Source organism: Bufo gargarizans, chromosome 8, assembly GCF_014858855.1.
Source record: "Bufo gargarizans isolate SCDJY-AF-19 chromosome 8, ASM1485885v1, whole genome shotgun sequence".
NCBI classification, from domain to species: domain Eukaryota; kingdom Metazoa; phylum Chordata; class Amphibia; order Anura; family Bufonidae; genus Bufo; species Bufo gargarizans.
In genome coordinates this window covers 18718755-18731434 of record NC_058087.1, presented here as the reverse complement: position 1 = coordinate 18731434, position 12680 = coordinate 18718755, and the positions used below count along the sequence as shown (strand labels likewise).

The following is a 12680-nucleotide window of genomic DNA, read 5'->3' as shown; positions in this document are numbered from 1 at the left end:
ATGGGGACGGATCCGTTTGAAGATGCCACAATGTGGCTCAATCTTCAAGCGGATCCGTCCCCCATTGACTTTACATTGAAAGTCTGGACGGATCCGTCCCAGGCTATTTTCACACTTAGCTTTTTTTAGCTAATATAATGCAGACGGATCCGTTCTGAACGGAGCCTCCGTCTGCATTATTATGGGCGGATCCGTTCAGAACGGATCCGCCCGAACGCTAGTGTGAAAGTAGCCTTAGAGTTTTTTTTCTTTTTTCGTGATGCCAGTTGCATTGTGACTGACAGCGCTTATGCACAAAAGTTCAGCTGGCTTTGCCAGTCACAGGGAAGGGGCAGGGAAGGGGGCATGGTTACTGTGACTTGAAGCAAGGACGCCGCTGCCTCCATGACTTCAAGCCTGACTAGAGAAGCGCGCCGGCAGGGGATCAAAGAACATTTTTACAGCTTTTGCTTCATCTGCCTGCAGGAAGAAAATGATTATTACAAACATGCTGCTGGCTACTCTAAGGTACTGCTGCCGGCTTGGGATGTTTGTTGGAGGTGACAGGTTCCCTTTAAGTTGATGGTTTTGGTGGTACCCAGGTGTAGAAATGAAAGAGTGGTGTAAGGGTAGCCTATAATGTCCCTTTAGATGTGGCTGTGCACGTGTCACGGTGCTCCTACCTGGATACGCTGGACCCCAGGTGTTTTCGTCCAAAGAAGAGCAAGGGATAGTTGATGAAGGGGTTGATGAAATAAAGTGAGTCCAGACTTGTTTTGGAGTTGATAACAGCTTTACTTGAATAAACTTTAATCAGGAAACAATCTTCCAACTTTTTCTTGGTTACCAGCAGGATTTGGCATAAATTCTGGCAGGGAAACACACTCGGCTCTGCTACATCTGTTGCTCTCTGGCTTTGCTGTGCTAACAGCATTAAATAGAAATCCTTTCCTTTCTGCTGAACTTTACTTTCTGTAGTCTGGTCTGTCTTTATCTTTATCCAGGGTAACTTTCTTCCTGGCTTGTGAGGCTTGCAGCTTTGGCCTCCATATCCAGCAGAGCTTAGGGATGCTCTGCTGGCTTGTACACAGCCTTCCCCTTACCGGGGTAAGCTAGACTACCTTTCACTAACTAAAACTCCTCCCTAGAGGGAGCAAGCTAGAATGGAAAGAAGGTTCCATTGTAGACAAGGTAGCTCTGCCTTTACTGCCGCCATCTGCTGGGGAACCAGGCATATTACACTTAACCCTAACATTTACATGGAAAAAAATATGCAAATTATACAGGACCTGGACATTAATATATATGATGACATTATATTAACCATAGAAGACAGTGGGGAGGTGTGGAAGGTGGTAATGTACCTTTGGCGAGTTACAAATGAGCTATATGAGCACTTCTCTCTCCCGGTTCTAGTGATCGTAGCAGTCTCAGCGCTTAGACCCCTGACTGATTAAACTTTAAAGAGGACCTTTCACCACTCCTGACATGCCTGCTATAATAGCTTCATGCATTCCCCATGTAATAACAATTCTGGAGCATCTATTCTTATGACTTAGTGTTGTGTCATTCCTTTATTATTTCTACTAGAAGTTGAATGAATTGCTAACAGTCTGCAGTAAGAAGACAGAGGGGCGGTAACCAGTTGGGGGGTGTACCTGCACACTGAAAATGTCAGCACTGATTGGATAGAGTGAATCTGTGCAGGGACACACCCCCAATTGGTTACCGCCCCCTCTGTACCCTTACTGCTGACTGCTAGCAATCCATTCATAATCTCTAGTTGAAATAATAAAGGAATGGCACAACACATAGTCCATAAGAATAGATGCTCCAGAATTGTTATTACATGGGGAATGCATCAAGCTATTAAAACAGACATGTCAGGAGAAGTGACAGGTCCTCTTTAATATGTCTCTGACACATCAAAAAAAAATATTTGAAAACTCAGTGACCCTTTAAGGTGCCCATACACAAAAGGTTGACCTTCTGATGAGCCTAATCAGGGCGTTGCTAGGGTTTCAAAAGAGCCGGGGTACAAGCCCCAATGTATATGGCCCCAGTCAATGCCCCCTGCCCGCATAGACACTATCAAACATACAGGAGTATACAGCAGCAGATACCTCCCACATCCAGAGCCTCCCAAGTGGCGTCTCTACTGATCTTCTCTGTCATCATCTTCTACATTGGGTCCGGACAACTTCTCTCAGTCGCCTCATCTCTGCAGAGTGTGACACACAGACATCTTAGCTTCCTCATATTTCTATCATCACCCCCAACAACCTGGAGTCCCAATAGTGTTATTCTGCTGCTCGCTGTGCCCCCAATACCCCTAAAAATTACTGCTATACAAATAGTCCCGCTATAGTAATAGTGCTCCTCATAGTAATTCACTTCTAGAATGCTCTCATTAGTAATACTGCCCCCTACAGTGCCCCCAATCATGATAATGCTCCCCAAGAGTGCCTCCATTAGTAGAAGAGTCCTCCAGTATTAGGCTACTTTCACAGTTGCGGCAGTGTGATCCGGCGGGCAATTCCGTTGTCGGAACTGCCCGCCGGATCCGACGATTTTGATATGACTAAAAGCACGGATCCGTCTCACAAATGCATTGCAAGAACGGATCCGTCTCTCCGCTTGTCATGTGGACAGACGGATCCGTCTTGTATATTTTTTCACATTTTTACCGGTCTGCGCATGTGCAGGACGGATCCGGCACTAATACATTCCTATGGGGAAAAATGACGGATCCGGCATTCAGGCAAGTCTTCAGTTTTTCTCGCCGGAGATAAAACCGCAGCATGCTACGGTTTTATCTTTTTGCCTGATCAGTCAAATCGACTGAACTGAAGACATCCTGATGCAAACTGAACGGATTACTATCCGATCAGAATGCATGGGGATAAAACGAATCAGTTATTTTCGGGTATAGAGCCCTGTGACGGAACTCCTATGCCAGAAAAGAAAAACGCTAGTGTGAAAGTACCCTTAATAATGCCTTCACACAGCCCCCAGTAGAAATAAGGCCCCCTATTGTTCCCCCAGTGGTAATAAATCTCTCTACAGCCCCGATGATTAAATACTCCTATAGAGCCTCCTATAGTAATCAGGACCCCAATAATGTCCTTTGTATTTATAAAGCCCCCCTTCACTGCCCCCATAGTTATAATCCTCCCTGTAGTGCCCTCAGAAATTATAATGCCCCAGAAATTCCAAATACAGACCCAATAACATAATTTCCCTCCCTCCACAATACAGCCCCATGTAAATAACATCACGCCATCTCTCCTGCCTCCTCTAACATACAGTCCCATGTAAATAACATCAATCCCCTGTCTTCAGCTCCTCCAACATACAGTCCCATGCAGTAGCACCGCGGCCTCCTCGCTGTTTACTGCAGGCCCAGGCCATTGATACTAGTCGTGATGTCACTGGGTTTGCCGTAAACAGCGAGAAGGCTGCAGCACTTCTGCCAGAGCCGCTGCCTTCTCGGATGTCGGACCCCTGCCAATCAGATGCTGATCTCTCCAGAGGAGAGATCATCAGTTTTAAAAAACTGCAGAACCCCTTTAAACTGCTGTCACATGACCTAGATAACATCACTCTCCTCCAAGATACATTCCCATGTAAATAACATCACTCCTCTCCCTTCAGCCCCTTCAATATACAGTCCACATATAAATAACACCCCTCCCTTCAGCCCTAACATACAGTCCCTTGTAAATAACATCACTCTCAACCTAGCCGGGAGGTGTCACGCCTTGCCCTGTAAATGTGCGGAGATCTGTCAGACTGGCTGCACATGTCTGACTTCCTGGTTTGTTTTGATTTGGATTTGAGCTGGATCCACCTTCCCTCAGGTGTACTGGGTTTCATCGTTAGTGAGGCTATTTATCCCTCCTTGGCTGATCGCATGCAGGGATTATCGCTGGAGGTTGCTGATCTCCGCAGTTCTGTTGCACGGTGTCAGAATGCTCTGGCATCTGGCGCCGTTAGAGGAAATCAGGTCTGCTTAGAGCCTAACGTCGCTCTCCCTGATAGGTTCTCAGGGGGTGCTGATGACTTTATACGGTTCAGGGAGTCCTGTAGGTTGTATTTTCGTCTGCGGCCGATGTCATCTGGTGACGAGAATCAAAGAGTGGGGATCATTATATCTCAGCTCAAAGGGGACGCGCAGTCCTGGGCTTTTTCTTTGCCGACGGGTTCACCATCCCTCCGGTCGGTGGATGAATTTTTTAGAGCCTTGGGCTTGATTTATGATGACCCAGACGGCGTCTCTGTGGCTGAATCTAAGCTGCGCAGTTTGTTACAGGGAGAATGTACTGCGCAGTCGTATTGTGCAGAATTTAGAAGATGGGCAACTGACTCGGGGTGGAATGATCCTGCACTCCGGAGTCAGTTTTGTCAGGGGCTATCTGAGAGGTTGAAAGATGCCCTTGCTTTTCATGAGTATCCCGATTCATTGGAGACGGCCATGTCTTTGGCAGTGCGGCTTGATAGACGTCTTAGAGAAAGGTATAAGGTTCCTCTCGAGCAGGGGGTCCCATCTGTAAAGGGATCCGTCCCACCTAGTTCCTGGGGTAGGATGACTTTTGAATCAGGGGCAGGAGAGGAGCCTATGCAGTTGGGCCAGGTTTCCTTTCGCTCAGGTGATAGGGATTTTAGGAAACTGAATAAGCTATGTTACTTCTGTGGAAAAGAAGGTCATTTTGTTTGTGCATGTCCTTTTGTTAAACCTCAAAGCGGTAATGAAAAACTACGGAGGTATTCACATAAAGAGAAAATAAAAAGACTTCCCTGACTCTTGGTAGTGTGAATGGGGAGTCTGAGCAAGCAAATATGCATTCTCCCTGCAGTACCCGTTTCCTCCTGCCTGCCATGGTTGCGCTAGACTCAGGAAATTGTGATTTTGAGGTATTTGTTGACAATGGTGCGGTGGTAAACCTTATTGATTTTCAGTTCTTCCAAAATCTTGGTTTTAGAACTAGCACTTTAGATAAAGAGATACCAGTGTTTGCTATTGATTCCTCCCCTCTCTCACAAAAGAGTCTGACTCGTATCGTAAGGGTGGGTGATTCACATGTCCATTTCTTGTTTTGTTATAAAGGGCTTGCCTGCTTCGATGGTTCTGGGTTTACCGTGGTTGATAAAGCATAACCCTACTATTGACTGGCAAACAAGACAAATCAGTAGCTGGAGTGAATTTTGTTTGGACAACTTTCTTGGTGCTTCTATCTCAGGGGTGTCCTACCTCAGTTTCTCTCTGATTTTGTGGACGTATTCTCGGAGGGTGGAGTCCAGGAGCTGCCTCCACATCGAGAATATAATTGTCCGGTCAATCTCATCCCTGGAGCTAAGCTGCCAAAATCTCGACTAAGCTTCTCTTTCGGGTTGGGAAAGGTTGTAAAGGGAAAGTATATTGCTGAGAGTTTGGCAAAGGGACATATTAGGCCACCTAAGTCCCCTGTGGCCGTCGGCTTCTTTTTCGTAAAAAAGAAAAACGGATCACTTAACTGTGTTTATATAACCTGGAATTGAATCTCATTACGGTCCATGTCCCCTTCCTTTGATTTCTGATCTATTTAATTAAATTGTCGGAGCCAAGGTGTTCTCCAAGCTGGATTTAAGAGGAGCTTATAATCTGATCAGAATCAAGGAAGGAGATGAGTGGAAAACAGCCTTCAATACACCCGAAGGTCATTTCGAGAATCTTGTCATGACCTTTGGTTTAACTAATGCGCCAGCGGTCTTTCAGCGATTTGTGAATGATGTTTTCCATCATTTAGTGGGAAGGTTCATTGTTGTTTACCTTGATAATATACTAATTTACTCACCCGATTTGGAGACCCATCAGGATCACGTGAGACAGGTGTTGTCGATCCTTCGGGAGAATAAATTGTATGCAAAATTGAAAATATTTGTATTTGCTGTCCAGGAGCTACCATTTTTAGGATACCTGCTTTCTGACTCTGGTTTTCGTATGGATCCCGAAAAAGGTCCGGGCGGTACTGGAATGGGACCGGCCTGAGAATCAGAAAGCTCTGATGCGGTTTTGGGGTTTTACCAATTGCTACAGAAAATTCATCTTGAATTATTCCACCATTGTAAAACTTTTGACAGATATGACTAAAAAAGGCGCCGACTTCTCTGTCTGGTCGGATGAGGCATTACAGGCCTTTTCTGCTATTAAGAAATGTTTTGTGTCTGCTCCCATTCTTATGCAACCTGATGTGTCTCAACTATTTATCGTGGAGGTTGATGCATCAGAAGTGGGGGTCGGAGCAGTTCTGTCGCAGGGTCCATCCCATAGCAAATGGTGTCCATGTGCTTTTTTCTCTAGAAAGCTCTCGGCCGCTGAAAGAAATTATGAAGTGGGAGATAGTTGCTGGCTTTCAAATTGGAGGGGGCTACTCATCCTATTACGGTATATACTGACCACAAGAATTTGGCTTACTTGCAGTCTGCTAAGCACCTGAATCCTAGACAGGCTAGATGGTCACTGTTTTTTACTAGGTTCAATTTTGTGGTCACCTTTCACCCTGGGGTTAAAAACGTCAAGGCAGTTGCATTGTCACGTAGTTTTCCTAGGGGCAGTGATTCGGAGGATCCCGCTCCGATTTTGGCTGATGGGGTGGTGGTTTCCGCTCTGTACCCCGAGTTGGAGATGGAGGTGTTGGGGGTCCAGGAGGAGGCTCCTGATTCTTGTATCCCAGACAAGTTGTTTGTTCCTGCTGAAATGCGATACAAGGTGTTCAAGGAACATCATGATACGGTCCTTGCGGGACATCCTGGAAGCAAATCCACCATAGATCTTATTTCCCGGAGATTCTGGTGGCCATGGTTGCGCAAGAGTGTGGAGGGTTATGTGACAGCTTGTGAGACCTGTGCACGCGCCAAGGTGGCTCACACTCGGCCTTTAGGATTCCTTCTTCCTTTATCCATCCCGTCTCGTCCTTGGACGCATTTGTCCATGGACTTTATTACCGATTTACCGTGTTCCTCTGGGAAAACTGCAATTTTGGTGGTAGTGGACCGCTTCAGTAAGATGGCACACTTTGTACCGTTGCCTAGCTTGCCCAATGCCAAGACTCTCGCTCAGGTTTTTGTCGATAACATTGTGAAACTACATGGCATTCCCTTTGATGTGGTGTCTGATAGGGGGACACAATTTGTTTTCATGTTTTGGAGGGCGTACTGCTCTTGCCTGGGAATTCAACTGTCTTTTTCCTCTGCTTTTCATCCCCAGTCGAATGGTCAGACAGAGCGCACTAACCAAAACCTGGAGACCTATTTGAGGTGTTTTGTTGCTGAGAACCAGGATAACTGGTCCTCGTTCTTGTCTCTAGCCGAGTTTGCCTTCAATAACCATAGACAGGAGTCCACTGATAAGTCGCCATTTTTTGGCGCATATGGTTTTCACCGACAGTTTGGTACTTTTTCTGGGACTGGATCTTCTGGGATGCCAGAAGAGGAGAGATTCTGGTCCGCCTTGTCATCTATCTGGCGGAAGATCCAAGTTAATTTGGAAAAGATGGGTGAAAGATATAAACGGATGACTGACAGGAGACGTATGACTGGTCCGGACCTGTGTGTGGGTGATTCGGTGTGGTTGTCCACTAGAAACATTAAACTGAAGGTACCATCTTGGAAATTGGGTCCAAGATTTATTGGTCCTTACAAAATATCTGCGATTGTCAACCCGGTGGCATTTCGTCTGGATCTTCTGCAGACCTAGAAGATCCATAATGTTTTTCACAGGTCTTTACTAAAGAAATATGTGGAACCATCTCCATTGCCACCTGCCACCATCCTGGTAGATGGCAATTTGGAGTTTGAATCCTCTAAGATTCTCGACTCGCGTGTTCGTGGTTCCCTCCAGTACCTGGTACACTGGAAGGGATACGGTCACGAGGAAAGAATGTGGGTTCCGGCTGCTGATGTCAGTGCTAGCCACCTGGTGAGGGCCTTTCACAGGGCACACCCGGATAAGGTTGGTCCGAGGTGCCCGGAGGTCACCCGTAGAAGGGTGGGGGGGGGTACTGTCACGCCTTGCCCTGTGAATGTGCAGAGATCTGTCAGACTGGCTGCACATGTCTGACTTCTTGGTTTGTTTTGATTTGGATTTGAGCTAGATCCACCTTTCCTCAGGTGTACTGGGTTTCATTGTTAGTGAGGCTATTTATCCCTCCTACCCCCAGTGGCCTGTGCGGGTTATAGTTCTTTTCTAGGAGGTCTTGATTTGTGGTTGATCGTCTGCTCAAGTTAAGTCCTCTCCTTCCTTTCCCCTTGTGTGTGTTTTCTAGGCCTCTAGGGAAACGCGTGCTTCTTCCTGGTTGGAAGAAGCAGGTTGCCTTTTCTCTTTTCCCTGCTGCTTAGGGTTTGCCCAGGGTGTTCAGATTTAGGCACGAGGGGATATGCATATCCACCCTAAGGGTATGCACATGGGCACAGCAGTCTAGGGAAAGCTTTTAGGGATCGCTAGGAGATGACCCTTTTCTCCCTAGCTTTTGGGCCTAGTCATTTGTTCTGTTGGTTTTCCCTGTTTTTGGTTGTTTCCCCGCTTACCCACCTGTCGTGACAGGAGATGATGTAAGAGAGCAGAACTACAACTCCCAGCATTCCTCTGGCTCTCACACTGTATCTGTCCCTTTAATTACCTCTCCTCAGTCACAGAAGCCATAACAGTCAGGGTCTTCTCCACTTGTTCTCCTCTTCAGAGCTTAGCTCCGCCGCCTTCCTCACTTATCACATGATGGTGACATCATCGAAAGTCCTTCTCCACCATTGAGCTCTGCCTCTAGCACAGATCACCTGACTGTGATGTAATTACAGGTCCTTCAGCTCCTGCAGTGCATCCCTGGTTAGTAGTCATGCATTTTGTTTTCCATTAGCAGGCAGTACATTCGGAGCCCGGGACAAAACATCTGGGGCCCAGGCCCCGAATGTTTTAATCTAGTGACTCCCATGAGCCTAATCACCTCTCAGTATTAAAATTAAAAGGCATGAGCCAAGCGTGCTTGTCTGTGAGGTGCAGTACTATAATAGTTGATCTGGTAATACACGTAAGCAGTGGCGTACTAAGGTGGGGGGGGGGGTGGGCTTTACTACTATGGAGGGGACACAGAGGGCTTTACTACTATGGAGGGGGCACAGAGGGCTTTACTACTATGGAGGGGGCACAGAGGGCTTTACTACTATGGCGGGGGCACAGAGGGCTTTACTACTATGGAGGGGGCACAGAGGGCTTTACTACTATGGAGGGGGCACAGAGGGCTTTACTACTATGGAGGGGGCACAGAGGGCTTTACTACTATGGAGGGGGCACAGAGGGCTTTACTACTATGGAGGGGGCACAGAGGGCTTTACTACTATGGAGGGGGCACAGAGGGCTTTACTACTATGGAGGGGGCACAGAGGGCTTTACTACTATGGAGGGGGCACAGAGGGCTTTACTACTATGGAGGGGGCACAGAGGGCTTTACTACTATGGAGGGGGCACAGAGGGTATTACTAATGTTAAGGGGGCACAATGGGCATTTCTACTATGAAGGGGGCATAGAGCCAGAGGGAATTACTACAATGAAGGGGGCACAGTTTGCATTACTACTGTGAAGGGGGCACAGTTTGCATTACTACTGTGAAGGGGGCACAGTTTGCATTACTACTGTGAAGGGGGCACAGTTTGCATTTACTATTAAGGGGGCACAATGGGGATAACTACTGTGAGGGGGTACAATTTTTTGCACATAAGGCTGGTTTCACATCACCATTAATTTTTTCCATTCTTCTGATCCATCAGACGAACAGAAAAAAACAGGATCCTGTGCATCTGTTGTACACATTTAGCATCCGTTTGCATCTGAGATCTGTTTTTGTTAAGACGGAAAAACAAATTCTGCATGCAGGACTTATTTTCCATTTTAAAAAAACGGATCTCAGACAGAAATGCCTCAAACGGATGCACAGGATCAGCATTTTTACAGGATCCTGTTTTTATTTCTGTTCTTCTGATGGATCAGAGGAACGGAAAAAGAAACTGAGATGTGAAACCAGCCTAAGATTAAACATTGGCTGAAATGTCTGATTTTGAACTTGTAAATGTGACAATCATTTATGATCACTGAAGACTCCATGTGACAAAAATGTCATCTCTAATGCTGCAAGCTTTAAGGAGTAACTATAAGTGTTTGGCATGATTGGCCGTTCTGCACAAAACCTACTGTGCTGGTTCACACCAGACTGTGTGCTAGGGCTCATTCTCATGAACGTATTTTTTGTCCGTTTCCGTTCTGTTTTTTTGTTTTTTTGGTTACCCATATACAAAACCATTCACTTCAATGGGGCTGCAAAAAAAAAAAAAAAAAAAAAACCAGGAATTGACTTTGTGTGCATTCCATGTCCACATGTCCTTTTAGCAACAAAATAGAACATGTCCCATTACTGTCCGTATTAAAGACATGTATAGGACTGTTCTATTATGGGTCAGCCATATCGCCGGTATCCATGTTTTACGTATCTTTAATTTGCGGACCGCTAAACATCCAAAAGTTGTGTGCATGAGCCCTTAGGCCTCTTTCACACGACCGTATGGCTTTTTCATTGTTTTACGGTCCGTTTTTCATGGATCCGTTCCGTTTTTTGTTTTTCCGTTTCTGTTCTATTTTTCCGTATGGCATATACAGTATACAGTAATTACATAGAAAAAATTGGGCTGGGCAAGAAATTTTCAATAGATGGTTCCAGAAAAACGGAACGGATACGGAAGACATACGGATGCATTCACTTATGTGTTTAGTTTTTTTTGCGGACCTATTGACTTGAATGGAGCCACGGAACGTGATTTGCGGGCAATAATAGGACATGTTCTATCTTTCAACGGAAATACGGAAGAGGAATGCATAAGGAGTACATTCCTTTTTTTATTTTTTTGCGGAACCATTGAAATGAATGGTTCCGTATACGGAACGCAAAAAACGGCCCGTAAATGGAAGAAAAACAAAACTGTTGTGTAATAGAGGCCTCATGCACACGACCGTTCCATTTTTTTGCGGTCCGCAAATTGCGGATCCGCAAAACACGGAAGCCACCCATGTGCCTTCCGCAATTTACAGAACGGGCGACCCATTGTAGAAATGCCTATTCTTGTCCACAAAACGGGGCCATGGAACGGTGCAGCGGATGCAGACAGCACACAGAGTGCTGTCCGCATCTTTTGCGGCCCCATTGAAGTGAATCTGTCCGCACCCGAGCTGCAAAAACTGTGGCTCGGATGCGGACCAGAACAATGGTCGTGTGCATGAGGCCTAAGACTGTTGATGGTCAAATTGTTCGTATGAATGACGTACGACTGATGGTCACATTCTGGCGGATACTAATCTTGTGTTTCTGGCCTCTTTAGGGCTGGGACAGTAAAGATATTTTTAGGACTTTTTTTTTAGGTCAGTGATGATGTAGGTCAGTGATGATGTAGGTCAGTGATGTCGCTTCCTTTTTCACTCGTTTTCTGGCAGGTCACAGTAAGTTCAGGAGGCATAGACAATGAGCATAACCTGACTGACCAGTGATCCCTGTTCATTTACACAACACAGGGGGGGGGGGAATGTGTAGAACCCAGATTTGAGCAATCTTGGGTTTGGCTTGTGTCATCAGCTAGAGCCAATAGGCAAGGCCACATTGTGAGACAGCAGCTCGTATTCCTTATCCGTAATGCCTGAGGAGGAGGCGGGGGGGGGAATAGAAACCGTGTGATTCATAAAGGGGAATCGGCTTTGCTCACATGACTGCGATCCTCAGAAGTTCCATAAACTTCTCAGCACTCAGGTTCTCATGAATGTGAACGGGACTTTCAGCCTGCAGGTATGTACTGCTTCTGCGGCTGTACTGTGAGCGTTGTCACATCAACCCCTTAGTGACCAGCCTGTTTTCGCCCTTAATGACCAAGCAATTTTTTCTTTTTTTTTTTTACTTTTTGTAAATTTACAGCTTTCAACAGCTGTAAATGTTTTTTTTTTTTTGTATGAGGGCTTGTTTCTGCAGGACAGGTTGTAATTTTTAATAGTGCCATTTTGAGGTACATATAACTAACTTTTATTAACTCTTTCTGGGAGGGAGATGGGAAAAAAAAACAATACTGTCACTGAGTTTTGCTTTTTTTTTTTTTATTATTTCAGACTGAGAATACTGCCACTGAGTTTTTATGTTTTAAATTTTGCAGCGTTCATTTTTTGGGCATAAATAACATCTCTCTGGGTCAGTACGATTACAGCGATACCAAATGCTTTTTTTTTTTTTGGACCATATACGGAACCATTCATTTCAATGGGTCAAAAAAAAACAAACAAAAATAAGTTACTCCGTGTGCATTCCGTTTCCATATGTCCGTATTTCCGTTCCGCAAAAAAAAATAAAAAAATAGAACATGTCCTATTATTGTCCGCATTACAGACAAGGATAGTACTGTACTATTAGGGGCCAGCTGTTCCGTTACGCAAAATATGGAATGCACATCTGTATTTTTTGCAGATTCGTTTTTTGCGGACCGCAAAATACATACGGTCGTGTGCATGAGGCCTTAAAGAACATCTGTCAGCAGATTTGTACCTATGACACTGGCTGACCTGTTACATGTGCGCTTGGCAGCTGAAGACATCTGTGTTTGTCTCATGTTCATATGTGTCCCGCATTGCTGAGAAAACTGATGT

General features: G+C 45.6%; 1 protein-coding gene across 11 annotated transcripts in view; it reads left to right on the top strand.

The window, feature by feature from the left end:
* Positions 1-12680, top strand: part of TANK (TRAF family member associated NFKB activator) — an 85537-nt gene that overhangs the window by 40306 nt on the left and 32551 nt on the right. The window contains exon 1 of one of the 11 annotated variants that reach the window (XM_044304185.1): positions 11720-11835. The exons of the other annotated variants lie outside the window; for them this stretch is intronic. The gene's annotated coding sequence lies outside the window, so the exon portion shown is untranslated. Of the gene's footprint in view, positions 1-11719; positions 11836-12680 lie in introns of those variants that run through there. 11 annotated transcript variants of the gene reach the window in all.